The sequence below is a fragment of the Watersipora subatra genome, chromosome 11 (genome assembly GCF_963576615.1).
Source record: "Watersipora subatra chromosome 11, tzWatSuba1.1, whole genome shotgun sequence".
Classification (NCBI taxonomy): domain Eukaryota; kingdom Metazoa; phylum Bryozoa; class Gymnolaemata; order Cheilostomatida; family Watersiporidae; genus Watersipora; species Watersipora subatra.
The window spans coordinates 31887739-31905939 of record NC_088718.1 but is presented as its reverse complement, the minus strand read 5'-3'; positions in this window follow the sequence as shown (position 1 = coordinate 31905939).

Sequence of the window (18201 nt, the reverse complement as noted above, 5' to 3'; positions counted from 1 at the left end):
ATTTATTTTAACAATGACTGCAGCTATACCTAATTAAGTGAGTGAGCACTATCTCTTTAATACTGTCAACCATATATGTGTGGATAAAGAAGTAAGATAATTTTTTCTGACCTTTACCTACACCTCTTAAGCAGTTATAATATGATTTTAAAATTCTATCAAGTTGAGCTGGTGTTCTTTTTAAATAGTTAATTTCAAAACTGTCAATTGAACTGCAACTCTTGTTTTCATTTCTGGTTTCCTTTGATATTATTTATGTTGATATTTTTTCATATAATATCACTGACTAACACTATCTGTTACTCTTTATTTTTTCTTGCTAGCAATCTCTTTTCCTCTCTCTCCTTGTATTTTTATTTCCTCTTTTCCCTCTCTGTTTCTCACCTTTTTTCTCTTTCTATCTCCCTCTCTTTTTATCTCTCTCCCTCTCTCCGCCCCTCTCTCGCTCTCCCCCTCTCTTGCCCTCCCCCTCTCTCTCCCACTCTCCATTTCTCCGTATTTCCCTCTTCCTCTTTCTCTCCCTCTTCCTCTTCCTCTTTCTCTCCCTCTTTCTCTTCTTCCTTCTTTTCCTCTTATTATCTTTCTTTCTCTCCCTCCCTCTCTCCCACTGTCCTTCTCACTCTGCTCTCCCTATCTCTATCGCTGTCTCCTCCTCTCTCCCTTTTCTTCCCCTCTCCGCCTTTTTCACCTTTCTTCCCCTCTTTCTCCCTATTGCTCTCCCACTCTCTCTCCTCCTCTCTCTCTCACTCCCTCTCTCTCCCCCCTCTCGCTTTCTCTTTCACTCTCTCCCCCTCTCTTCTTCTCTCTCCCTCACTCTCTCTTTGCCTCTCTTTTTCTCTCTCTGCGTTTCTCTCAGATGCAAATTAGGCAATTCAGATCCAAGTAAATACAAGTAATGAATATAAGACAAGTTTCAATTGTTTAGTTTATAAAGCATCAATGAAACTGACTCAGTTTTTGTAAGAAACCGGAAACTTACTAGAAATATATTTACTAGATTTATATATATATATATATATATATATAAATCTAGTAAATATATTTCTAGTAATATGTTTCTATATATATATATATATATATATATATATATATAAATCTAGTAAATATATTTCTAGTAATATGTTTCTATATATATATATATATATATATATATATATATAAATCTAGAGGCTATATAAACTAAGCTATATATATAAACTTTCTAGAGGCAAACAACTTGACCATTAAGCTACATGGAATGCAATGGATTCATTGGACAAGTAGTAACCACATTGGTTAATATATTTAGGCTTAAAACGCTTGCTTTAGGTTAATAGCTAGCTCTGTTAACCGTTACATGAAACAATTTTCAAGCTAGCCCAAAATAGTCTGGTGGCCACAGGGCATTATTGTGTCAACAGGTGGCTGAGAATGGGGTCTATGGTAGCTTAAGACTTTTAGCATGTTCTTAACCTAGTCGATATTAATCCGGTTTACTACCGCTATTTTAGTTGATAAGCTTAGAGTAATTGGCCATTAAATAGTGGGTAATATACCCTAATACAAAAATAAAATTTTTCTTACGCCATGGACAATCAGTCGAACCAGTTAATCGGAGCCGTAGACCAACATTTACGTCATGTTGTAGTACGGGGGTATTAAATTACTCCGATCGAGGTTAGGTTTGTGGTCGGTTTCCGGTCTCGCCGAGCGACTCGTCAGCGTTGGTAGTAAACAATCGCTAACTTTAATTTACTAGTTATACTGATTTCCAAAGCTAGCTCTCATATATTGCATAATTCAATATAATCAACTACCACATTCTAATGGATAAAAGGTTGTTCAACGCACTAACATGCTCAACACTGCATCTTTATGGCAAGCCTAATTCTACAAGTCTAGCCGATGCCAGATACTGGTTGTTCTCAACAACGGCATCTTATGAAAAAAACCAAGAGGGTTCTCTCCATCAGCATTTAATGAGGGTCAATTACTAAGCAGCAATACGGCAGTGGGCAGTTCAACCATTAATGGTGCCACCAGATCACACAAACCATGGCTGGAGTAAATACGATGATGAGATTTTTGGCAATGATTTCCTGATGGGCACAGAGCTATTCCCAGGCAGCTTGTCCAATGGACCAGTTGCTCATGCAAAAAAAGTTTGCAGAAGTTTATGTGGCTGCATAGAGTGCAGTAATAAAACGACCGACGAGGTTGAAGATGGTGATCATATAGACAATGATGATGAGCTTTAAGATTATAATGATGTAATAGTTTTATTAAATACTTTGCAATATGCTTTTTAGAATCAATTGAAAGTTTTTAATGTATCATGATAAACAGACTATGTACTTTGGTAAACGTGCTATATAATATAATAATCATACAATGTACCAAGATACACATACAAAAACATGTTATTAATTAATCATCCCGAAAGTTAGTTGTCATCGAACGTACTGCACCGATATTGTTTTAACACGCTGCCAGTACCTTAAACCTAAAACTAAGCAAAAAATTTCGCCTATAAATGTCAGTTGAATAAAAAAGAAAAAACATGTACACTAACAATGGATATATATAGTTCCTTTTGATATATATAGAAACAAACCTTATATATATATATATATAAATAAAAACCTTTTTTGAGCCATTAAAGCCCTTGTATCTTTTTTAATTTAGCTTATGATGTAAGTTTGATAACCTTATTGCTGCTTTTGTAAATTGTACAGAGCAATTTTGTAACAAATTCTTTTTAGTCTCATTAACAACTCTCTCAACAAGTGTTGAATAGCTAGCAAAGAGATCAAGTAGAAGGAGGCATGTAGATTTGTTGAGCACATTATTTACAAAAAGAAAGTATTAATGGTGGGGGACTCATATTCAAATTAAACTGTAGCGAGCGAGTATTCCTGACTATACAGCTACGTATTTTCTATTTCATTATTGAAGTGCTCGTTTATTATAATTATTATGATTATTATTACTGTTATTATTATTGTTCTATCAACATGTCTATACTATAAATTACTCTGGCAATGTTTTCTATATTAGCTCAACAAAGGTTTCTAGACATTGCAAATTTAACATAAATTTTTCATGTTAAATTCTATATTACAGTCTTGTATTTTTGTCACTTTGAAGGCAGCCAGGCGCTCTAAAAGCACAAACTTTTGAGGCTAAAATGAGCCAAGATTACCCACAGCTTATTGATTTTAGGTAAAGCTGTAAAAGACGCTGCCCGGTTTTTATGGCACACTAGTTAATTCCTCTTTTTCAGGCTGAGAAATTAATCGCGCATGAGAATAGAGTGCGTTGCTATATATTCACACACAACGGGCACCGCCGCAGCCAAGGGCTACTTTTTTATCACAGAAAAATTGCCAGCCTTTTATATGGTTGGCCTACAATAACAAGGAGTATTACATTAAATCAGTGTGGTCAAACTCGTGATGGCAAATACATAAATTTTGGCAAAATGTTATTTAATACACAAAGAAGATAGTAATAAATGACTAAATACAGATATACTTGAAACTACTGCAAGGAAGACTACCAAAATAATGTATGAGTTTTTTCCCAAAATGTAGCCGACAATGTCTAGCTCACTACAGCCACCACAAAAAAATCCAATGGCACACTTATGATTATGGAACAACAGATGAGCAGAGATCAATTTTGAATGTCACGACAATGAGTAACAGATTGTTACTCCAAATCTCAAAGTATATGCAAGAGTCTGAGTGTAATTTTTGTGCCGGCTTTTACAAAATGAACTGCTTACATGGAAAAATTCAAAACCTTTTAACAGTTTTCTAGGCAAAAAAAGCAGTTAATAGTATAGGTAATCACATAAATTAAACATATTATAGTATCAGGTTATATGCTTATGTCATGAAGAGAAACATATAAACCTTGTGTGGACCAATAATGCTCTTGATCCTTTCAGCAGCAAAATACCTGGTGAAAATACCAAGTAATGCTCAGAGTTTAGGGTACAAAATTTGTTTTTTGAATCTATAATTTGTTGAGACAGTGTGACAGACATTTGCTAAAAGGTAATTTACTCAGTAAAAAGAGTAAGTCAAGAGTGTTTAAGTTACTTGAATATGACTAATTTTCAAAAAGATTCAGGCTTGCCAAACCTTGACTATTTAAACATCTTGACATTTTGGTTTGGAGCCAATAAACTCTACTCAACAATTACCATGAAAAACAAATGAACTTCTTGGCAATATTTCATGAGGTCTTGAGTGGAAGAAGGCTAAGTATACCATGTCAACTTCAATGCCAATTGAAACACTAAAAACAGTGGAAACCCTATCGAAATATTGGTAGACTCTTTTTTTCTATGATTTTTTTGTGAAAGACAGAAGAATGTGCATCATGCTTTCAATTTTTTGTAGATGGAACTGCATACTTGACTAAAATGTCACTTAAAAGCAACCAAGATCATTGTTCACATGAGAGATTATTTGGTAGCGCACCAAATGACGACCAAAAAACCATATTTGAACTAGTGATCTAAGAATAATAAACCACTCCTATAGTCCTTCGCTCTACCAACAAACTATCAAAAAACACAAATGTAACTCTGTGCAAATTTTAAGATTATGTCACAATGGTTTTTATTGCAAAACATTAACTAGGTTTGAATGGTTTGAGGGAAACTGCATAGCTAACTATGCAATGAAGTTATGTAATCAGAAGTTAGATTCTACCTACCAATGTGCCTATGATTGTTCAGTCGGTAGAGCAGACCACTGTCGCAGTAATTTGCTACTTTAGATCATCTACAAAGGTAGTTCAAGGTAATCTGTAAATTATAGGATTACCTCACCCTTCTTTTTTATCCCGAAAAAAAGAAACAATACATAGGTTTTGATGTTTCTGGTAAAACTTTAGACCTACCTTCAATATAACCTAATAAGGAAGCCAGAGTCTATGCCAACAAAGCTTACAGTAGTACAGTTTGTGGAGTGGAAGACAGAAGTAGAAAGTTACCATCTTTGGGGTCACCAGTTGAAACCTGCTTTACGGCAAGCTATTTTCATAGCTTTTCAGGATTTTTGGCTTTGTAAAAACTCTTTAAAATGCAGACTACAATTTCGCTTTCTTCCAACTATGAAAAAAATTTATAATATACTAAAAATTGCTAAGGTTTTTATTCCTTTCCTGTCGAAAGTTGCACACAAAAACAATCAAACTTTTAATGTTTGCAATAGAACTGCCTGTTCGCTTACAAATTGATCTAAAAAAGTCAAATTCTATCTTGAAGTTAACCCATGATATCTCAGTTTGTTGAGCAGAGTGAAGTTAACCCATGATATCTCAGTTTGTTGAGCAGAGAGATGTAGTTGTAACTTACTACTCTGAGACCACCAATAAAGGCCTGATTCATTTGACTCAGTTTTTCTATTGATGCTGCAACATTTACCAAAATAAAGTGAGACTTAATAGTTCACCCTTTTACTCACTAATGACAGCTTTTGTAGCTCTGTTTTCTTATAAGAACTATTTCCTGCTGTATTCTATTTGAAAAAAAAAGGTCCCAACAAGGTTAAAAAGCTTAGGAGTATCTGTGTCAGCTGCGTCTGCCTGTCCATCAAATCAGCATAAATTACTTACATATTTTTCCATGTCATAAAATGACTTCTACCCAGCCTCAATATCTTCCATTATATCATTTAGATAAATAATTAGTATGGCTGTTGTAAACCTTGTTCTAGTTTGTATCCTTTGAATTTCAGGACAGCGTTGTATTGCCTAAAGACCTGGTGTAAATTTATCATTTGAATAGGTTTGTACGCTCTTCATGTTTGCTTGTTGATTAACAGACACGCAGAGTTATACTGTTCATCATTATAGAACAGCCTTTTAAGCATGGTGATTACCTGGAATATTATAGCTTTATTTAGAAAATTAAGTTTCTAATAATAATTGGATAATATCTCTCAATGCGTTGTTAGTTGAAAACATGCATAGCTGCAAAGTCATAGATCAATAGTTTTATAAAATTCTGCTGTAATATGAACATGAAAACTGCCTTTTGTTCGACTACGTTGAAGCAGTGTCAACAAACGCAATAGAAGCATTTTTCTTTCCTTGGAATTGTCTCTTGATTAGGTAAATGTTTACCATCTGATTTGTGTCACCTTATTCGTTGTCAGCTGGGTTCCCTCTTCCACTGCTAGTGTTAGGAGTAGAAACCCTTGTCTGACCTGTAAACATTGGAGATTTTGTTAGTGACTATTAATAGCGGCACACTGTATCTATAATTTAGTATATGAAGCCTTGAAAAAACTTGAAACAATGCAAATCACTTGTCACACAATAACTTGTGTCTCACTGAAAAACTATTCATATTTACCAAACCTGAATTATCTTGTCTCAGCTAAAAATATCTAAATTAGCATCAGCTGTCCATGATCTCAGAGTTATCTTTTCTCTCATTTTAGGAAGGTAAGAAAAAACCCAACCAGCCAATCAGATTACTTGGTTTTAGACAAAAAAGACACTACCTCGCATAAAGTCATCGTGCTAGTGCAGCCCGATGAATGCAAATTTAGCTTGAAACAAAGATATGTATACATTCAAAGTTTATTATAAGGACTAGCGGAATGCCCGGCGTTGTACGGGTGTTAAAAATTAGCTTATAAACAGTGACAGGTAATGTAGTTGCTATTCGGGTGCTACATTTCCAATGGCTAATTTGAGTAAGCTTACTAATAAGTGCTACTGCTTCTCATAATGTTACGCCATCACTTTATGTATACCAGCACAGCTAGTGTATCTATATACCTATATATCTATTAGAGCTGCACAACGATTATAAAAATTGATTGCGATTAATAACTGGTCTGAACCAGTTAATCTTCGATTAATCTTAGAACTAATCTAGCAAAAACCTGCATATTCAAAAACAAATAATACAGCTATATATAGAATAATTATATTTTAGACAATTGTTAGCAGTAGTACATGTTATGTACAATGTACATAAGTTACAATGTAATAATTATTATGAGTATGAAAACTGCCTATGAAAGTCTATAATTAAGTCAGCCAAGAGTATAGGCAGCACAATTTATTCACGTTATCTTAATAAAGAGATGCACTCTTCCTACATACAACAGTGCCAGCTTTAGAGAATAGCCGCTCACAGGGAACAGTAGTGTCGGTAGTCAGTAGTATTAGTTATTGTCTGCGACAGCTGGTGATGATTTCTGCGCGGTAGGATGAGAATTAGTTAAAATAAATCTTAATGATGATGTGCTGTGGTGGTAAGCAAATTCTTTCTGGCATATACTGCACTTCGCTTTCTTGTTTACGCTTCCAACAACTTACAGAAATGCGTTACCTAGGGTGGAAGACATTTTTCTGCTTCCATGTTCTAATATAGTGTCAATCTTATATTACTAATGTTCTGAAGCTGAAATATGATTGTGACTTATTTGAAAAATGAAAATACATGTATAATTAACTTGAGAAAGTTTTTTAAAATAAACAAAAATAAACTGTAATTACGTATTAAATACTGAAATTACTTTGGTTGCTATTACCTAGAAACATGTTGAAACAACTAACAAAATGGCCGCTTAGGGCTAGATCGGCACGGCGCTTGTGCGTTGTATAAACAAGTTTATTGTTAGCGACTCACTGTGTTTTCATAGTTGAGTGCAAAATAATTGTGGTTGTAATTTATTTGTAATAAAGTGTTGCTTGTCATAATATTTATTTGTTAGTAAATTAAATGGTAGTAACTTACTACGTTAGTATTACTAACGTATGGTACTAAACAGTACAAAGGAAAGGAACCACATCAAGATCATCACCTCCGGTTGCATTTTAATTGAAGATTAATTGGCCCAACTCAGTTAATCGTTTATTTGTATTGGTCGCGTTAATCGTTTAATTAACGCGATCATTGTGCAGCTCTAATATCTATACAACTAAATACTTCTATACATATATATCTATATACCTATATATCTATATAAATATATACACATATAACAAAATACCTATACACATACTTACCTATATACATAATAATTTGCCTATATACCTATTCACCTATATACCTACATACCTATATACCTATATGTGTATATACATATATACATATATACCTACATGTAATTACATGTATACCTACACACCTATTTACCTATATACCTATTTACCTATATACCTATACACCTATATACCTATAGGTGTATATACATATATACTTATAGACTTACATACCTATATACATGTAACTATGTACCTCTACACTTATATACTTAGGCCTATATACCTATATACATACAATTTATATATATATATATATATATATATTCCTATATATCCACATGTATATATACAATCATGTATCTACATGTGAACCTGTATACCAGTATACCTATACACTTATATAACTATATAGCTATTATATATATATATATATATATATAAATATATATATATATATATATATATCTACATACCTATATACTTATATACATATATGCATATCTATATATATACATGTGTATATATCTCAAAGTTGGTATGGGTATTTGTCGATTTGATTGTCCAGCTATAGATAGTATTTTATCATTGCGCCCACACGTTACGAATCCTCAGTTCGGAAATTTAGATCTTAAGCTTTATCATACTTGATATATACCTATCGTAATTATTTTAGCAAAATGCCCACATGTTATGAAGCTCTAGCTAAGAAATATTTTGAAACCTATATATATGTATCACGATGCTTCTTCGTATTTATTTCCTTAGGGCTAATTCGTTCAGCCCCATGATATCGACCATATTTTATCTACAAAGTTAAAATTTTGCGACTCGTGTACTGATCATATACATTATTAAGATATTCAGTTGCTCGCCATGACGAGTTCAGTGTTATTTGTTACAGTAAAACGGTTTGCCAAACATAAAAACATTTAATGATAAAACTTCAACTAAACAGGTTACCATACCCTATAAAACACTATGCTTTCCGCCAAACCGTATCAACAAACCAAACATTTCTTTCAAATGAATAGTTGATGACAGCTGTAGTGCTTCTCATTTGGTCGTAACAATTTTTATTTTGTTTTCGGACTTTGCATTATTTGTATCATTACCAAATAATTTGTTTCATAGTTTAGCTTGCTATTTAATTCATATCTACATTTAGTTCTCGACTTATTTATTCTAGCAGCTCAGAATAGTTTTTCCCAGCTACAGTATAATTCCTTGATTCTCATTTGACACCCTCAATTCCACATTCACTCTTTTATTTGTTTACGATTTCTACGTTATTTCTTTTAGTTCTATTTAAAAAATCCTTGTCTATATGAATATTTTTCATTTTATTATTTAACGTTTATTTTAATAGCGATATAGTATATTAACAAGCGCTATTTCCGGTTCTCGACAGACGAATATCAGGTTGTTACACACATATTTCATGAAAGTTCCTATCAGTGCTCGCTTTGTGTATTAACTTACACATCTTTCTATTTAAACCTAACACTTAGTAATTCACGATTAACTTCACATTTTACAGCAAACATTTGTAAAATTACTATAAAATCATATGTTAGATTATTTGTAAGATTTACAGAACTATCGTGTAAGATTAAAAGTATCCGTCATCTCTCATTCTCTTATATTTACATTTATATAAAAAGATTTAAATTATTTTATTACGTTTATAAGTTTTTTATAACTTATGAAGTTTATAATATAGTTTTTTATCATTATTATTTCAATTTGCATTTTTTAAACATAATTTGAATATCATGTTTTAAGTTTAAAAATTATTCATTTTCCTATCACATTTTACAAAAAATATATGTAAGATAATCTGTCAGATTTACTGTACTATCATGGAAGATTACAAGTATTAGTTATTCTTCACTTTTCCATATTTACATTTTTATTTATAGACTAACTATAATGCTACTCAGCGTTGCCCGAGTAATAAAAAAGTCTTTGGTCATAAAATTGCTTTGTATTTAACATATAACAACTTTTGCCATTCTAACTTTCAAACTGCATATCATGAGAAAGTTTTTGAGGATAGCTTATGGTAGAACAGTAACCTTTTTATACACACACACACTTCTATGCAAGAATTGTTCTTATTTATTCAGCATATTCAGGGCTTATATTTTGTTTTCTCAGTTCGTATTAATTGCATTATTACCAAATCATTTTTTATGACTCAAACATGGCAAAACCAACATAATTTATCTATTACTTGCTATAAATGTACTTGGGTGTAACAAAAAGACAAACATTGAGATTTGTATATATATATTAGTTATGTGTACCATAAGTCCTCATGCTCAAGCCGTGCGGCTTGTGCTCAAAAACAGATGACTCACAAAAGAAAAAATAATCCAACAAGCAGCGTATGCCCACAGACCGCGGCTAATGACTGAGGTTTTGTCGTCCTTAACCACCTTCGGGAGCGAGAGTGGTAAAATGGGTTTCGCTATACCCCTGTCTTTTTGAATAAGAAACCAGGCTAAATAAGTACTCGTGAAAAGAATTTTCTTTTACTTCCAAGTTCGAATTAAAATTCCTAAACCCTTGCATCAATAACTTATTTGCCATGTCTCAGCTAGATTTTTATTGCACTGTTAGAGAGCTTCACATTTTTAGAAAGATGCCAGTCAAGAATGAAAAGGTGTTAATTACCTATGACTGTGGTGAGTTAAACATGAGCGACAAATTATTCTTTATTCTAAATTATTCCATAAACATCACCTTGAAAATAAACGAGTAAGTCGCCAAAACCCCGTACATAAAAGTGTATCATGACTGCGATTCTATGGTTAAAGCGCGGAACTGAGCAGAGATCGCATTTATCGAGAAGCCGCCCTAAGGTCCACGTAAATTTTAAAAACTTGGCTTTAGCCGCAGCCTATGACCTTGAACCAGAAGCCACGCCCAACGACGAGCCGCGCAGCTTGAGAATAAGGACTTACGGTAATCATATAACGCTTGATCTAAGCATGTTAACAGGTTAAAAGTTAACGATAAGCATTAGCAATACTTTTTGATAAAATTGGCTAAAGTTTTGTGCAGGTTCATATATACCTATACATCTATATACCTATATACCCATATACCTATACAATTATTTATTATTATTTACAATTATTATTTACCTATATACATCTACATATAGAAACCTGATGAAATGTGTTAAAGAAGTGAGTTTGTTTTCTGATTCAGAGGCTAGTTGGAACATTTTAATGTCTTTTGCCCTAAAAATGCTCAATTAAAACTCCAACAAAGATCTCTTTTTGCACATTTCCTGATGCACCATTTAAGTGAAGGTTGAATGTATTTAGGAAATCCAAAAACAGGAACAAATGCTTGGCTAAAAGTTTCAAATAATATAATGCTAATGTAATGCAAATGCGCCATTATGGATTAAAAAACATTTGAAGGAAAACAGTTCAGGACTAGTGGTATCAAAGGTGCCTCGCAAGCTATATATCAGGCTAAATGTTTCTGCAAAGAATGCAGTATTTAGAAAGATTTGCAGTTTTTCAAATTTTGCAGTCTAACAATTTTAAAAAGCTTTAATTACAAAACTATTAAGTTTATATTTGTAATTAACAAAAATTTGTAACTAAAGTTTGAAATTTGCCAAGTTTTAAATTTAGAAAAGTTAAAATTTTTGAGTGGCATACAAATGAGCTCATTTTGTTGTTTGTGTTTTGTTTTTTACCAAAAAATTTTGTTATTATTAGGTTTACTAACTCAAAAAATTATTTTTTTAATTAATAAGGTTATTTTGAATTAATATGAATATTGTTATAGAAACAGGACTTTGTATATAAAAAGCGAAAATTTTACTTGCTTAAGCTTGAGTTGCAAATGTCTATCTCAGGATTATCAGTTCTCAAGGAAAAGGAAGAGAAAAAGAGCTCTACTGCCTAGTCAGGTTAGTCGGTGAATGAACGTGTTGATAAGGCTTAGAGGCTAATAGACACAAAAACTTAAAATGAAAATTTATTACTAATTTACTACATTGGTGAAAAGTTTTTGTTGAAAAAATAGTATGTGATTGTTTTTACAACTATCATTCCTTACAGTAAAAAATCAAGTTGCATTGAAATGACTATCTACAATATTTTAACACCACCATTCTTAATTTAATCGATAGCAATGATCCAACAAAAAACTCTAACAAAATCTGTTTAAGTATGAATCAAGTAACCATTTACAAAAAAAACCATTAAAATGCTTTCTCAATTTACACAAAATTTCAGCTTTTGCAAATAAGTGTAGGGTTTAGCTAATTAAGCTTGCTAAATTTTAATACTTTTATTCTAGTCATTATGTTTGTTTATAGATTTTTAACAAAGTTTGTCAGTATATAGTTGATAGTATACTGTTATATAGTATAGGACAGTTGGCACATTAAACAAGACATGTTGCTTATACCGAACTTTTGAAATGACATCATTTCAGCATTATATTTTGCTTTTAAAGATTAAGCCCTATAATTATAGTGTTAGAGAAATTGTATGTGAAATAGAAAGAACCCATGGCAAACTAAATGGTTTTAAATAGATAGTAAAAAACTTTAAAATCTGATGATGTAAGACAAAGGTGTACCTGGTGCAGGGGTAGGGGTATAATGAGGAGATGTTGTATCATTAACAACTAGGGTAGGAGGATTTGGTAAAACACGTGCTGGAGCCTTCAGGTTTCTCCTACATACATGTACAAGCAGTTTATGACAATAATAATTCCGACTATTAATTCAGTTAAACCTATACAACATTGAATTTAAATCATCAGTGACTGTAACTAAAATCTAGATAAAAGTAAATATAACAACAGATGGCTGTTAAGAATATAAACTTTATCAGTTATACATGTAAATATTGTGGAGGACTGGACAAACGTACTAGCTATGCTCTTATCCATAGATATCGGTGTTCATCATTACAACCCTATGTGTGCTTTTCTATTATATCCTATTATATAACACTTCGTATCTAGGCCTGCCACACAGGCCTGCCGCAACACAATTAGGTGTTATGTAATCATTATGTAAGTGGGCGGAGAAAGACCCATATAATGTATAAGGAGGAGGCGCAAGCCACCTCATTGGGATAATTATTGCGAGCTCGATGCTGTTTGATGCTGTGTTACATGTATTCATGATTATATATAATAAATAGACTAAATTCAAACACGCGGACTGATCACGTTTATGCCTGCCTGGGTGTCTTAGACAAGACCATTCTACCAGAACTGATCTGGCTCCGGATAAGGACTGCCTGAGAGATACCTAAGGAAGGCAAAGGGTTGGGCTAGGCTACAACTGGACCTGATCAGAGATGCGATAGCATTAGAGATCAGGCCCTACAGTACGCTAGCCCGGGACTTAGACTAGCCAAGATAGGGACTCAGAGAGCAGGCTGCGTTAGTGTTCCATGTAAGCCTGAGACTGGGCAACCAGCCGCGGCCTGATCAGACCACTAGGTGTGTCAGGCAGGCCGACGAGGGGAAGGCCCAGAGTTCAGGCTGCACCAGCTTGTTAGGATAATAAAGCTGGCTCAGCTACCGGAGCCAGGCCTTTACACTGGTAGCAGCAGGGGGATATAACCAACCCACAAAGAGGACTAACAAGGCACAATCATGGCCAGACGCGCCCGCCACGGGGAACGACTGGGAGTTCCCCAAGGGATAGGACTAGATGGTCTAGAGCGACTGACGATTGCACTGGAGAGAATGATTGTTAACCAAAAGGTGCAGAAGAATCAGGAACCCCCAGTACACAGAGAGACCTTCAAGGCTCCTGAATACGATGGAAACGGTGATGTAAAGGCTTTTATAAGGCAGTTTAATGATGTGGCTATCGCAAATGACTGGGGAGCCAGGTCCGCCCTACTACACATTCGAGGAAGGCTGAGAGAGCAGGCCAAGGAATGTGGACATGGACAGACACTGCAGGCGGTGTTTAACAACCTCCGAGCAAGGTTCAGCATGACCCCCAAGGAAGCGAGATCTGAGCTACAAGGCCTAAGAAAGAAGCCTCACACTACGCTACTTGAGCATGCCACTTGAATAGAAAGGCTCACGAGTATTGCGTTCAAGGAGCTATCCGATCGCATGAAAGAGGAGATGGCGGTGGACACTTTCTGTGGGTCATTAGGTAACATATACCTACAAAACACTTCTTGACAGTACCCACCCCCAACCTGGAGACTGCCGTGAGAGCGAGAAATGAGTACTTGCAGATATGGCCCGATATGACCACCCGGCAAACCACCCGATGAGATCCGGAATAAGGGTAGTTCAACTGGAAGGGTTCGAGCAGGCCGCGGAAGGGCAGGTGCTTGGAGAGCAGGCTGTAGTGGCCCGGACTGCCCCTGACCTACTAGGGGCACTCCTGACAACGATGGAAGACTTAAAGAGAGAGATGGCTGACCTGAGAACACAAATCGACCACCCACGGGGTTTTTCACAGATGGTGACACGGGAAAAAGGGGTGATGAAGTGCTGGGGGTGTGATCAGGCAGGTCACTGGAGGAGGAACTGCCCCAAGACACAGACCAGTAGCCGCGTCGCCCAGAAACCAAACCAGGGAAACGCCTACCGCCCGCAGCAGTAGGGCGACCTGCTGGCTGCAATAGGGCTCCAAGAATTCATAACCGCAGAAAACTGAGGGAGACAGGCCGAAGGAAAGCGGAGGTGGACCCAGAAGGTTGGCTCCACCCCGCAAACTCGGTGGCTCCCGCTCGGAGGCTTCTGATGGGGATGGTTTACACCTGTAACCCGTACCAGAGCCTACAAGGTCTAGATGGAGACGAAGGAGATAAGGAGGTGGATCCTCGGGAGTCGCCACAAGCGGCCCGACAGGCCTTATGGCGTTATGTCCACCAAATCCAAAAGCTTGCTAGACTAACAGAGATTTTGGAAAATTTCGGAAGTTCAGAGTGCAACCAGAATGAACTACTCCAAGTGATCTGGGCCGTGAAGGTCGGGACAGGAAGCCGATCCAGCATCGACTGGAGCTCTCGAGAGACCTAAGCGCAGATCGGGAAAGAGAGGGAAGTTAGCCTCGGTTGAACACTTCCAGAAACCAGAACGACCTAGGTCGGGGGAAGAAGGCCCAGCCAGCGCTGATCCTTTCCAGAGATTTGGACAGGGTAGATCGGGAGTGAGAGCCAGCTCATCAGGAGCTGAGCTTCTCCAGAGATCCGTACCCTCCAGATCGGAAGTGGAAAAAGACCCAACCATGGTGGAGCACTTCCAGAGACCAGGAGGTTGCAGATCCAGGAAGGGGGAGGGCTTGGTTTGAGCCTACCACCCCCAGGAATCGATGTTAGAGGAGGGACGAGAGCCGAACCAAGTCGGCCCTCTCCGGCGTGGAGACCCAGGCCAACGCCTGAGTCCGGTGTCGGGTCAAACAGGCCGGTACGAGGAGAGCACAAGGCCAGCTACTCTCGAGGAAAGCCTGGTGGACCATTTCAAAGAGAGTCCACCACCGGACAGGCCTCGGGGTCATCCTCTAAAAAGGTATTCCGAAGAGGTGTATAACAACGCCTGCGGAATGGGAGAGCTACCAAGGATTGAGGCCTTGAAAAAGCCCCATAAGTCCAGTTACTTCCTGCCAGGGAAGATGGAGAGACAAGACCTGCTTTTCTTCATAGACACCGGCTGCAACACTAACCTGTTGTCTAAGAAAGTATTTGACAGGATGCCAGAGAGGGTAAAAGCACAACTGGAGGAAAATGACTGGTATGGACTTATGGCGGACGAAAGTAAGCTCCAGTTCTACGGGCTAATCTGACTAACCGGAAGAGTCCGCGATGTGCAGATTGAGGAGAAATTCATTGTGAGTCAGATCAGCGAGTATGCCATTCTGGGAATTCCCTTCCTGATCTCGCACCGATGCAACATGGAATTCGACCAACAAGTCATCTCCATCAGAGACAGAAAGCTCACCTGCACCGACAAGTATGGCAGGTTAATGGTGTCCAAAGTGCATACCTGGAAGAAGGTCACCATTCCACCATTGTCCGAGATAAGGGTGGCGGGGAGAATCTCAGCCAGAAATTATGTACCCGTAGGTATAATAGAGGGCTCTGACCCACACCTTCTTGTGGCACGTAGCCTGAACCAACCCAGAGACCAGGGTGATGTGGCTGTACAATGCCTGAACCCGAGTATTCACCCCATAGAGCTGGTGGCCAGACACGTGATAGTCTCGTACACCACCATCAGAACAGAGGATGTGCAGGCCGAGCTCTGGTCGGACGGGAAAATTTTGGCGCCAAGGCGGCCGAAGTAGGGTGTGCGGCTGTACACACCGGGAGAGTAGTGCCTGAGCGTCTGGTCGAACTATACAATCAGGCCGTCCGAAGTTGTTCACACAACCAGGAAAGACAGAAACTAGCCGCCCTGCTGGCTAAATACTAGAACATATTCAGTAAATACGATGGTGACGTAGGGCGAACTAATCTGGTGAAACATAGTATATCACTGATAGAAGGAGCCAGACCCATTAGACAACCTCCTCATAGGTTGGGACCCCTCAAGGAGGCAGAGGCAGACAGACAGGTGATCGAACTGTTAGAAAAGGGTTTGGTCGAGCCTGCCAATGGGGCATGGAGCTCTCCGGTGGTCATGGTAAAAAAAAGATGGCGAATGGAGGTTCTGCATTGACTACAGGCAACTGAATGCCATAACACAACAGGACGCCTACCTGATCCTAAGAATCGACGAGAGCTTGGATGCCCTGGCAGGAAGTCAATTCTTTAGCACGCTAGACCTGACCAGTGGGTACTGGCAAGCGCCCTTGGACCAGGAGGCCCAGGAAAGATCTGCTTTCACAACGCGGAGTGGACTATGGAAGTGGAAGGTGCTGCCGTTCGGACGGACATCAGCCCCCGCCACTTTTCAGAGATTGATGGAGTCGGTACTGCAAGGACTCCACTGGAAAACTCTCTTGCTCTACCTGGATGACATTATCGTCATTGCCCCCGACTTCAAGACTCACCTGGCTCGCTTGGAGGAAGTTTTCCAGAGACTGGCAACTGCCAGGCTGAAACTAAAATTCTCTAAGTGCGAGCTCCCCCAGAAGAAGGTGAGATACCTCGGCCATGTAGTGAGCTCGGAAGGGGTGTTCACGGACCCGGATAAGGTCAAGGCAGTGGCGGAATGGCGAGTCTCACAAAATGTGAAGGAACTACAAGCCTTCTTGGGAACCACCGGATATTATCGGCAATATCTAAAGGACTATGCCACTAACGCCAAGCCATTCCTTGTCTTGACAGGAAAGGGGAAACCATGGCAGTGGGGCGACGTAGAGCAAGCAGCATTCGAGGCACTCTGACGTGGCCTGATCACGGCACCCGTCTTGGGCTATCCCAACCCTAAGAACAAGTATATTCTAGATACCGACGCCGGCAATGTGGGGGGGGGGGGAGCTGTGTTGTCTCAGAACCAGAATGGTAGGGAAACGGTAGTAGCCTACTACAGTAAAACACAGCCCAGCAGAACAGAATTATTGCATGACCCGTAAGGAACTCCTGGCGGTGGTAAAAGCCGTCAAGCATTTCTGGCCTTACCTGTATGGGCAGCACTTTGTACTCCGTACGGACCATGCCTCTTTGAGATGGCTGTGCCAAAGAAGGGAACCGTCGGCTCAGGTGGCCCGGTGGCTGGAGATCCTGTAGGAGTTCACATATCAGTTGGAACACCGGCCGGGAATCAAACACGGAAACGCCGACGGACTGAGCCGGCAAGCCTGTCCAGAGGACTGCCGGCAGTGCACATGGATAGAAGAAAGAGATGGGGGTCCAAGCAAACAAGCCATGCTGAAGAGAGAATCCAACACGGTGGCCGCCATCAAGCTACCTGGCGAGCGAAACTTTTGCCAGTTGGTGCAGAGCTAAGTGGAAGGAACCCAAGCTGTGGCTAGAATGTACTGGGCCATACAAAACGACCAGGAATTACCGGAGGAAGAGTTAACCCTGGGGAGTAATGAGCTCCGGATTCTATACAGAAGATGGGAAGCCATGAGGTTGTGGGCTAACGGGGTTCTGGAAGTCCGGCTGGCAGCGAACGGCCACCCTCGATGGTGTACCCTATGCCTCCGGGTAAACCGGAACCGGGTAATTTGGGAGACGCATAGACTGGCCCATGCAAAGGTACACAAGATGGCGAAAAGGATACTACTAAACTGGT